At 52.7% G+C, this 10022-nt stretch overlaps 1 pseudogene; it reads left to right on the top strand.

Annotated features, from left to right (window-relative positions):
- The first annotated feature begins 336 nt into the window (after positions 1–336).
- On the top strand, positions 337–925 carry LOC141726162 (olfactory receptor 14J1-like; annotated as a pseudogene).
- The last annotated feature ends 9097 nt before the right edge of the window (positions 926–10022 follow it).

Raw genomic sequence — 10022 nt, 5'->3', positions numbered from 1 at the left:
AGCAGCTCCATCAGGCACTTCCTCCTGCTGGCATTGGCAGACACGCAGCAGCTGCAGCTCCTGCACTTCTGCCTCTTGCTGGGCATCTCCCTGGCTGCCCTCCTGGGCAACGGCCTCATCATCAGCGCCATAGCCTGCAGCCACCACCTGCACACACCCATGTTCTTCTTTCTGCTCAACCTGGCCCTCAGCGACCTGGGCTCCATCTGCACCACTGTCCCCAAAGCCATGCACAATTCCCTCTGGGACACCAGGACCATCTCCTACACAGGATGTGCCACACAGGTCTTTTTCTTTATGTTCTTCCTGTCAGCAGAGTATTTCCTCCTGACCATCATGTGCTACGACCGCTACGTGTCCATCTGCAAACCTCTGCACTATTGGGACCCTCCTGGGCAGCAGAGCTTGTGCCCACATGGCAGCAGCTGCCTGGGCCAGTGGCTTTCTCTTTTCACTGCTGCACACAGCCAACACATTTTCCCTGCCCCTGTGCCATGGCAATACCCTGGGCCAGTTCTTCTGTGAAATCCCACAGATCCTCAAGCTCTCCTGCTCCAAATCCCAGCTCAGGGAACTGGGGCTTCTTGCTCTTAGTGGCTGTTTAGGACTCAGTTGTTTTTTGTTCATTGTTTTCTCCTATGTGCAGATCTTCAGGGCTGTGCTGAGGATCCCCTCTGAGCAGGGACGGCACAAAGTCTTTTCCACCTGCCTCCCTCACCTGGCCGTGGTCTCCCTGTTCATCAGCACTGGCACATTTGCTCACCTGAAGCCCCCCTCCATCTCCTCTCCATCTCTGGACCTGGCCCTGTCAGTTCTGTACTCAGTGGTGCCTCCAGCCCTGAATGCCCTCATCTACAGCCTGAGGAACCAGGAGCTCAAGGCTGCAGTGAGGAGACTGATGACTGGATGGTTTCAGAAACATTAAAGTGCTGGCCAGTTTCTGCAAATAACAAGTATGAAAAGTTGTCTTTCATACTTCTTGTTGGTTTCCATTTGGAGGTTCTTTATGTTTGTTTTACTTTTTTCATATTGCCCATCAAAAAATGTCATTTTTTGTGCCATTTCTCATTTTGTTTCTCATTTTGTTTCTCTCCACCTTTCCTGTGGCCACACACTGTGTCAATGAGGGGCTGCACTCCTGGTGCCTTTAAATGAACTAAAGGGTCTCCCAGTAGAGTTTTCTGCAGAGATGCCCTTTTGTTGCCTTCTCTGGAGCTGCAGCAGCAATGTCTGTGTGCAGAGCTGGGGCAGATCAGGGCTGGCCCAGCAGCTGTGCCCAGCAGCAGCAGCACCTGGTGTTGCCAGTGCTGCTGCCATGGCCCTGCCCTGCTGCCCTGATGGCCCTGGTGTTGCTGGAGGGCCTGAGTGCTCTCGGGGCTGGGCACAGTCCTGGGGGTGGCAGTGACGGGGCTGCAGCAGGGACAGGCCATGGGCACTGCTGGGGCAGCGCTGACGCCTCACGCCAGGGCCTGGGGGCTCCAGACTCCTTGCCCAGGCTCTCTCAAGAACATGGCCAATGCTCAGCACAGAAAGGCCCCATGAGCAGCCCCAGGGTGGTCATGGGCAGGCTGGGGACAAACAGCATGGCTGAGGCTCTGCAAGGGCCCTGTAGGGGACGAGAAGGAGCAGCAGAGCAGGGGCTGATCCATCCCCAGTGTGCTGGAAAGCCCAGGGCAGCGTCCCAGAGCGTCCTCATGGAGCTGCCAAAAACATCCCCCCTCTGTAGCCCTGGCCTCTCCCCCAGCTCACACAAGTGCCCCATCCTTGCAGGCACAGACATGGCAGCACTGGCTCAGGAGCCCTGGTTTACATTACACAGAGCAGGCAGGAGCATGCCCATGCTGTGGGGACATGAAGCTGAGGTAGCACAAATGCCATCAGCCCCTGGGGCCAGCAAGGGCTGGGGGACAGCAGGGAAACCACTCAGCGTTGTCCTGGCCTCTGCAGTCAGCCAGAAAGGCTGGCCCAGAAACCATCAGTGTCCATCTCAGCCTGGTTGAGCGTGCAGGTGCAGGACTCAGGCCAGGCCTTGTGGGGCAGGGCCAGCACCTGTGCAAGGTGAAATAAACAGGGCCAGGAGACTTCTTCTCCTTTTTAATGCCTTTATTAAAAGTGATCAGCTCAGGATTGGGCGGCTCGGCAGGGCTGCAGTCCCCGTCGCGTCTCCCAGGGCGACTCAGAGGAGGAGGATATGCGCAGCTCCGTCCACTAGGGGCAGAGCCGGGGATCCAGTCCTCATGGGAGCCTTAGGGCGTGAGGTCCCCGTCCGATGTTACTTTGCCTGGCTCGGTCCTGTCTGGTCCCGGCGTCCGGACGACTCTCTGCTCAGGGCGAGAGGGGCTCCGAAGGTGTTCAGCATCTCTGCAGGCTCAGCACTCGGCTCCTCACGTCCAGACATCACTTTAATCTGTCAACTCTTAGGTGGCTCGTTGTTTTTGGGGTTTTTTCTGTGCCTCTGGAGTCGGGGTCCCACAAAGCATTCTGGACTTTGGAGTCACTTTGCATAACCCCCCCCACCCTCTCAGGTGTCTTCCCTATGCTGGAAGGGCGCACTGCCTCGGGGAAGGGCCATTTCCCCACCCAGCCAGGCTTTTTACTAATACAAAAGAAGGAGATAAGCCTTAACGACCCGGTATTACAATAACAAAGCACTAAGAATCCTGGCAGCGCCTGAGACCTGGCTGCCCCCCTGCAACTCTTTCTCACAAAAAAAATATTAACTGAATTTTTGTTCATAACACAAGGCATTGCAAACAGGCAAGTGCCCCAGAGAGGAGGCTGCTCTGTACCCTTGGTGGCATGGACAAAGCAGGGAGGGGGCCCAGGACATTTGTCAGTGCCAGGCTCTGCACCCAGCCCTTGGCAGCCCTGGCTGCTGAGCCCAGCTTTGGCCTGGGCTGAGTTTGGCTGGGGCCCAGCTCCATCCTCCTGCGGGGCTCAGGGCCTGCTCCCAGCCAGGACCAGCCCAGGCCGGCCTCTCTGCTGGCCCAGAAACTGTCAGAGCCCGGGGCAGGGCTGTCTGTGCAGCCCCACAGGTGCCACAGGCTCTGCAGGAGCTGGCAGAGGCTGCCCAGCAGGGAGGCCATGGGGCACAGAGCCCCAAGGCTGCTGTGGGCACCACGGCACAGGGGCCATTCCCAGCCGCAATGCTCCTGGCCTGGGCTGGGCCTGCACAGGGGCTGGGCCACCATGGCTGGGCCAGCACAGGGCCACAAAGGAGCCACGCGGCTGCTGCCGGGGCTGACAGCAAGGCCAGGCACACACAAGAAATTTTTGAGCATGGCCTGCACAGGCCAGGGCTGACTGTGCCAAAGGCAGAGCTCAGCTGCCCTTGGGGGCTGCAGCAACAGTCCAGAACCCAAAGACCCTCCATGGCTGTGCTGGAGACCAAGGCTGCAGGAAGGAAATGCAGGGCTGCTGTGGAATAGGGAGGGCATTAAATTCCAGCACACACCTCAGCTCTCTGATGATCCCGGCACCATGCTGGGCCCTGTTTCAGACTGGAGCAGAGCAGATATTGATGGGACAGGGGCCCTGCAGGGCTGTTAGGGACCTGCAGCCTACAAGGTGCTCTGCTCTCCCTCTGGTGCTTTCAGAGAGATCCAATCCCAGCTGGGCACCTTAGGGCACAAGTGGCACTGTTGTTCATGGGCACACAATGGATGTTTGGCTGGAAAGGGACACAGATGTTAATACCTGTTTGGTTTTTTGTATACAAGCAAATCTAATTACCTGGGTCTTTTGAGTACTTTTAAGAATTGGCAAAGTATTCCTGCCAAGAAAAGGAATTTCCTGGATTTCCTGGATCCTTCTAATGATGGCAGAAGAAGGAATACTGATCTTCTACTCTTGTCACCAACATTCAGTCTAATATGTCATGACCCTCTTCCTTCACATGTTTCCAGCTCTCCTTTAAATGGCCATGTCTAAGGACATGTCTTCATTTAGAGCAGCTGGATCTATGTCCTTCCCCTTTCTTCCAGTTTTCTTCCTGCAGCTGTTTTCTGGCCATTCCAATGAGTCTCCCTTTACTGGGTTCATGCTTTGACCTTAAGGGAGTTGCCTACTCTTTCAGAAGTTTAAATAACTCCTTAGTCAGCATCTTAGCTGTAGTTCTATCTATTCTATCACCTCTTCTTATGTCTTTGTCTAAAATCCTTTCTTTATGGTTATCCCTTGTGGATGATGGACATGTCAGATATTGCTGAGATGTCACAAGGAACTGAAGGAAGTGTTTTGATGTTTAGTAAATTTTATCACGGTCACAATTTTTATGTTGGCCATGAAGATAAATCTTTCTGTCCCTCTGACTCTCACCAGTTCCGGTCCCTCAAAGGACACAAACCTGATGAGTTGTGGTTCCCACTCCGGGGGATGCACTTGGACCTCCCTCCATAGCCAGAGTAGAGCTCCCTTGTCCCAGAAAGTCCCTGGCAAAGGAGGGATGAAGGAAACAGGACAGTCTGTGAGGATCAGGGGGACGGCAGACTCAGGGAGAAGAATGACTTTTGCATTTGATGGAGCTGTGCTTCCCCTTGGCTTTGTTGGATGACAATAAATGAACATCCCTCTATGTGTCTGGCAGCTCCTTCTCCAAGGAAAGCAGGTGGGAGTTGGAGCCAAGGAGCTGAAAGCTGCAGGTGCAGCCTGGGCTGGACGGAGCTCAGATTTGCACAAGGCTGCTCTGAGTGCCAGGGCTTGGATGGGGGAGATGGTGGGGTGGGGGTAGGGACAGAATGTGATTGATTGTCAGCCATGAAGGGTGTTGATTTTTATATCTATTCAAACTGCATGAGGAGGTACTGGGATTCAGTGTCAATTGGAGATTGCACATAGCAATAAAAAAACAGGAAAAAAAACTGCATGGGACCTAAAAAAAGCTCTTCTCGCTGTCTTTTTAAATATCATGCATTTACTTTGAATACGCTACTGAGATCTACCTAACCACAAATGATTTGAAAATTAAAATCCAATTATTCCCAGAGGCTTGGCTTGTTAAGGTGTTCTGAATGTTAATGAGCCCTGCCACACTGAATTCCTGCACTGAAGAGCTGAAGGCTGAACAAGCCTCTGCAGCAGGAAAATTCAGCAGCAGCCTCCAAGTTGCTGAGAATGTCAGCAGCCCCCACTGAGGCCATCCCTGCCCAGAGACCGTGGGGGAATGGGCAGACAAGGAGAGCATCCCTGGGGCTGGGGCAGCACAACTCAGAGGCACCAGCAGCTCCAGCTGGGCAATGGAGTGTGCAATGTGGCTGGGAAAGCCCTGCCTGGGCTGTGCCAAGCAGGACACACAAGCCCTGACTCCCATCCCCCAAACAATTCTCTCAAACAAGAAGACATTTAAAAGGAATTACTGTTGTTTGTGTATTCTGAGTTGGACTCCCTGGAGAAATACGAACAAGAGATTCTGAGGAGCTCAAAAGAACAAAACAGCCTTTACTGGGTAATTTAGAAAATCAGAGAAACTTTGGCAAAATGTTGAATACAACATTCAATCAACAGAAAATACTTCTCAAAGCATTATTTTGGCCCATTCAATTTCATAAACACTAAACCTGTTCAATTTGAAATTAATCAAACTTTTAAAGAGGTTTGAAATAGAAGACGACGACATAGAAAGAGAGAAAGGCAAAAATTATTTAGAGAAGCACACACACAGCTACCACCTCCTGGATTTCAGTGGTGTACAAATGGGAATTCCAAGAGGATACAGGGTCGAGATGTGTGCTTGCCATGTGGTCTTAAATACCACAAGCCTTAAATACCCCTTGGTCTTGCTGGGCCCTTTCTCCAGGTGGCTGTTGGGCTCATTTCGTCCCTCAGGAGCTGGGCTGGGGCAGCAGAGGTGTCTGTGGAGCATTGCCTGTGCTGTGTCAGGGACTGGCAGACACTGCTGGACTGGGATAGAGGCTCTGGGAGGATTGGGGTCAGAGGGGAGGGCAGGGCAGTGCTGGGGTTACAGGGCAGGGCAAGGCTGGACCTGCCCCTTCCTCCCCCACACATGAAATGTTTTCAGCCAAAAGTCTCCTCCAGCCTGGCACAACAGGGAAGGTTGGAAGTGGAGCCCAAATTTCATGGGCACCTGGACAAGGACAGTTCCCTTCCAGAGAAAGGAAAACCCTAGTTCTCAGTTCATATTTTGTTTGATTGCCTTAATTTTGGAGGGCTGTTTTGTTTTGTTTTGTTTTGTTTTGTTTCCTTGGTGCACCTGGAGTGTCCAGTGAGGAGCAGAGTGACTCTTGCCAAGGAACTTTGTGCTGCTGTCCCTTAATTAAATCTGGTTTTTGCTGATCCCTTGCTGGGGATTTTTCAGCGCTCTCAAGCTCTCATTTGTGACAGGGTGAAGGAGCCCTGGCCCAGGCTCTGGCCCTGGGGGACACGGGGAGGCTGCCAGGGGGTCCCTGTCCCCCTGTGTCACCCCGAGGGTCCTGGCCCCTGTCCCCGTGTCAGGCTCTGGGGTCGATCTCGTGGAACATCGTCTGGGGGAGGCTGCGGGGCCAGGGGGGACCTGGAGAGACCCAGGGGGACAGGGGACCCTGCTGTGCATGAGCAGGGTTGGACTGCTCTGGGGGGAGCTGTGAAGGGGGCTGGGGCAGAGTGACCTCCCCAGTGACCTCACACAGCCTCTGTGATATCATGTTGTGGTGTGTTGCAATGTCCTGTTTTACCTTCTCCCTTCCCCCTCGCCCCTCGCTGAGTGTGCCCTGTCAATCAGGCTAACATACCACCAAGGCGTCGTGTGATAGGTGTCCCTAGTCCCTTGAGACCCTGCCCCTTCACCTGGTTGGTGGCTCACCTGTCCCCTCCCCTTCCCCTGCCCTGAGCTTAAAATGTTACTGAGACCATGTGGCCTCGATTCTGTTAGCAGCAGTGGCCCGGTGCAGACATCTCTGTACCCATGGAATAAACATCTAGCAACCTTCTAGCAGAATCCACTCCCTTTCTTTCCACCATCGCCAGAAGCTCTCTCTCCTGAGGTAAACGGAGTCCTGACAAGCCTGGACTTGCCCCGCTGCACTCTCCAGCAGCCAAGGTATCTCTGGGGTAAAACATCGCAGTGCTGCCTTTGGCCCAGCAGCGAGGGTCAGAACTGGCCCAGGCACCATCTAACTGGTTATACTGGGATTCATATTCTAATATATTGGCGTCCCTGTGGGTGGGCAAAGTGACTTTGTAGCCCGAAAACAGACTCGCAGTTCCTCAGAGAATTTTCTGCCAGCCGTGCATCCAGCTGAAAGGAGCCTGGCTTCAAGATTCCCAGCTAGAGACTTTGGGAATACTCCCAGAAAAAGTTTCGTGGACTGTTCGGCGCCTTCTGGAAAGCCCAGCTTCATTGTGGTGAGCAGATTTTCCAGAGGAAGAAAAGGGGAGCCTCTCTTGCACCCAGAGAGAAGTCCTTTTCCGGTGGAGACCTGCCTGCCTAGACCCAGCCTACAGCTTCCATTTCACGTGAGTATCTCTGCTTTCGGTAGAGCAGAAGCTCAAAAACAGACTCTGCCGTGAGTTCTGTTCCTTTTTTGCCTTTGCATTTTTGGCTGCGCAGCCCCACAGACAGAAATCCATAGCATTCTAGCTTCATTTTTCTGCCGCGTGTTTCATTGTTTTTTAAAATTCGCGCCGGAGCGGGATCGCTCGCTGCCCTTTCCCCCCCCCCCCCCCCCGGCTCAGCAGCGTGCTCAGACACGTGTTAGGAGACTCTCTTTCTCTTTCTCTTTCTCTTTCTCTTTGCGCGGGAGGGGGGGAGCTCTCTTTCCACGTGGCCGGGGGACCTGCAGGGTCGGGAGTGCTCTTTGCACACGCGGCAGCGGGGGGGGTGCGTCCCGGTTTCGGCTGCCACGTGGAGTGGCTGCTCTCTCTGCTCCGCGGGGGAGCTGCATTCCACGGCGGGGGAGGCTTTGTGTCTGCCTCAGCTCGGCAGGGCGTGCCCTGCTGCTGCTGCCCGGGAATTTTAAAAGCAGTATATACAGCTGCATTGTGAAGCTTTTGTCTGCTCGTTATCGCTTTCTATCTGTGGTTTTTTTAGAAATTGGTAGCTGATTTTAGCTTTGCTTTTGGTCAGGCGGGATTAAGTACTTTGCTTTTTACATCTAACATGGGTTCCAAACTTAGCATTGTACAAAGGGGAGTGTATTGTAATGTTGTTAGCATTTTAGTCAAGAGTAATGTGAAATTCTCTAAAGGAAAATTGAAACAGTTTATAAGATGGCTTTTTCTGCAGTTCCCAAACATTTCCCCTGAAGAAATCCACAATATTCAATTCTGGGATAAAGTTGGGAATGAATTGATAACCTTAGGACAATCTGGCAAACCACCCTCAGCTAAATTTGTGTTCTGGAGTTTACAAATTCGAACAGCATTGCTCAAACAAAAGGAAATGGAGAAAAAGCCAAATGTAAAGCCATGTACCCCTGCTCTCCCTGTTCCTCCCTCTCCCTCTAAAACCCCTAAACCTCTTCCCCCAAAACTTGGTATTTTAAAGAGTGCAAACTCATTGGGAAGTCGGCTCCCAGAGTGTGCAAGAATACGCGAGTTGTTTTGTTCACAAAGCCCTGGCCAGGCTGCGTGTCTTTCCCAATCCCCTGTATCCCCTCCTCTAAAACCCAGAGCACGTGTTAGCTTTCCGGAGAGCAGTGATGTCCAAAATGGCCCCCAGTCCCTAGGGGGTCCACAAGATGGTGGATGCCACGTGGCATCTTCCCAAACCTGGTCTTCTTCTTCCCAAAATCCTCTTAAGCATTCCAAAATTCCATCCCCATCCCCCTCTCCTCCTGTTCCTCGTGACACCTTCCCCCCTCCCCCGCCTTTCCTGCAGTACCCTCAGCTCCGCCCCTCTACTCCTCCCAGGGGGCGTCTGCTGACGTGATGTCACCAGGTGACCCCGCCCCCTGTTCCCACGGTATCCCCGCCCCCTGCCAGCCCCTTGACCCCGCCCCTTGTTCCCACGGTTTCCCCGCCCCTTGCTGGCTCCCTTTCCCCGCCCCCTCCCCGGGTTCCCACGGTGGGGACACACCCACTGCCTGTCCCCAAACCTGTAGCTGTGATCCCAATGCTTCTGATTCTGGGGATACAGAGCAGGGGACAGCAGACCCAATGCATGGTGCCATGTTGTCACTGGCTCCTGTTACGTTTCAGCCTGCAGCTCAAGCAGGAGCAGCCCCAACTGCTAATTGGAGTTCCTTTGGACGACATTTGATAAAAGAGATCTGTAAATCTCATAAAGAATATGGTCCACACGGTCCATATTTCCGTGGCCTTTTAAATTCTGAATTAAGTAGGACTGTTGTGGTTCCACATGATTTAAAACAGCTTTTTTCATGTCTCATGACATCCATGGAATTCAAATTATGGGAATCAGCATTGAAACAACTGCTAAAAGACGCTCTCCCAAGCTTACAGGCTGATCCAAACACAGCAAAAGACAACAGTGGTAACGCTATTACCCTGGAGCACCTCTGTGGTGAAGGCCAATGGTCTTCTCCCTCAGTCCAAGCTGCTGCAATTCCTGCAGAAACACTTGAGAAAGTAAAAGAAGCAGCTGAAAAAGCATTCTTTTCCCTCCAACCTGAGGGGCCTTTTGAGCCCTATAGTAAAATCAAACAACTACCATCAGAGCCTTTTTTGAAATTTGTAGAAAGGCTAACTAGAGCCATTGAAATACAGGTTAAAAAGGAAAATGCTAGGGAAGCAATTTTAGAAGAAATAGCGTTTACAAATGCCAATGAACAGTGTCGAGCGGCAATCCTGAGCCTTCCTATGGAACCTTCCCCTACATTAAAAGATATGCTTTTAGTTTGTAACAGGAAAGTGCCTCTGATGACTGTGGCTGAAGACACCAGACCAATGCTGCTGCCAAGACCACTTCAGCGTGTCGCTGTTGCCAGCCCTTCACCTTTTCCCTCAGCACAGCAGTACCCTGGGCAGCAGCGGAGACCGGCAATGGTTGAGCCCACTAAACCATGCCTGCTTTGTAATAAGCTAGGACACTGGAGTAACCAGTGCCCCCTGAAAAAGGAATTTGATGA

The sequence above is a fragment of the Zonotrichia albicollis genome, chromosome 33 (assembly GCF_047830755.1).
Source record: "Zonotrichia albicollis isolate bZonAlb1 chromosome 33, bZonAlb1.hap1, whole genome shotgun sequence".
In the NCBI taxonomy this organism is placed as follows: Eukaryota; Metazoa; Chordata; class Aves; order Passeriformes; family Passerellidae; genus Zonotrichia; species Zonotrichia albicollis.
The sequence above is the reverse complement of the archived record's forward strand: the minus strand, read 5'-3'. Positions and strand labels throughout refer to the sequence as shown.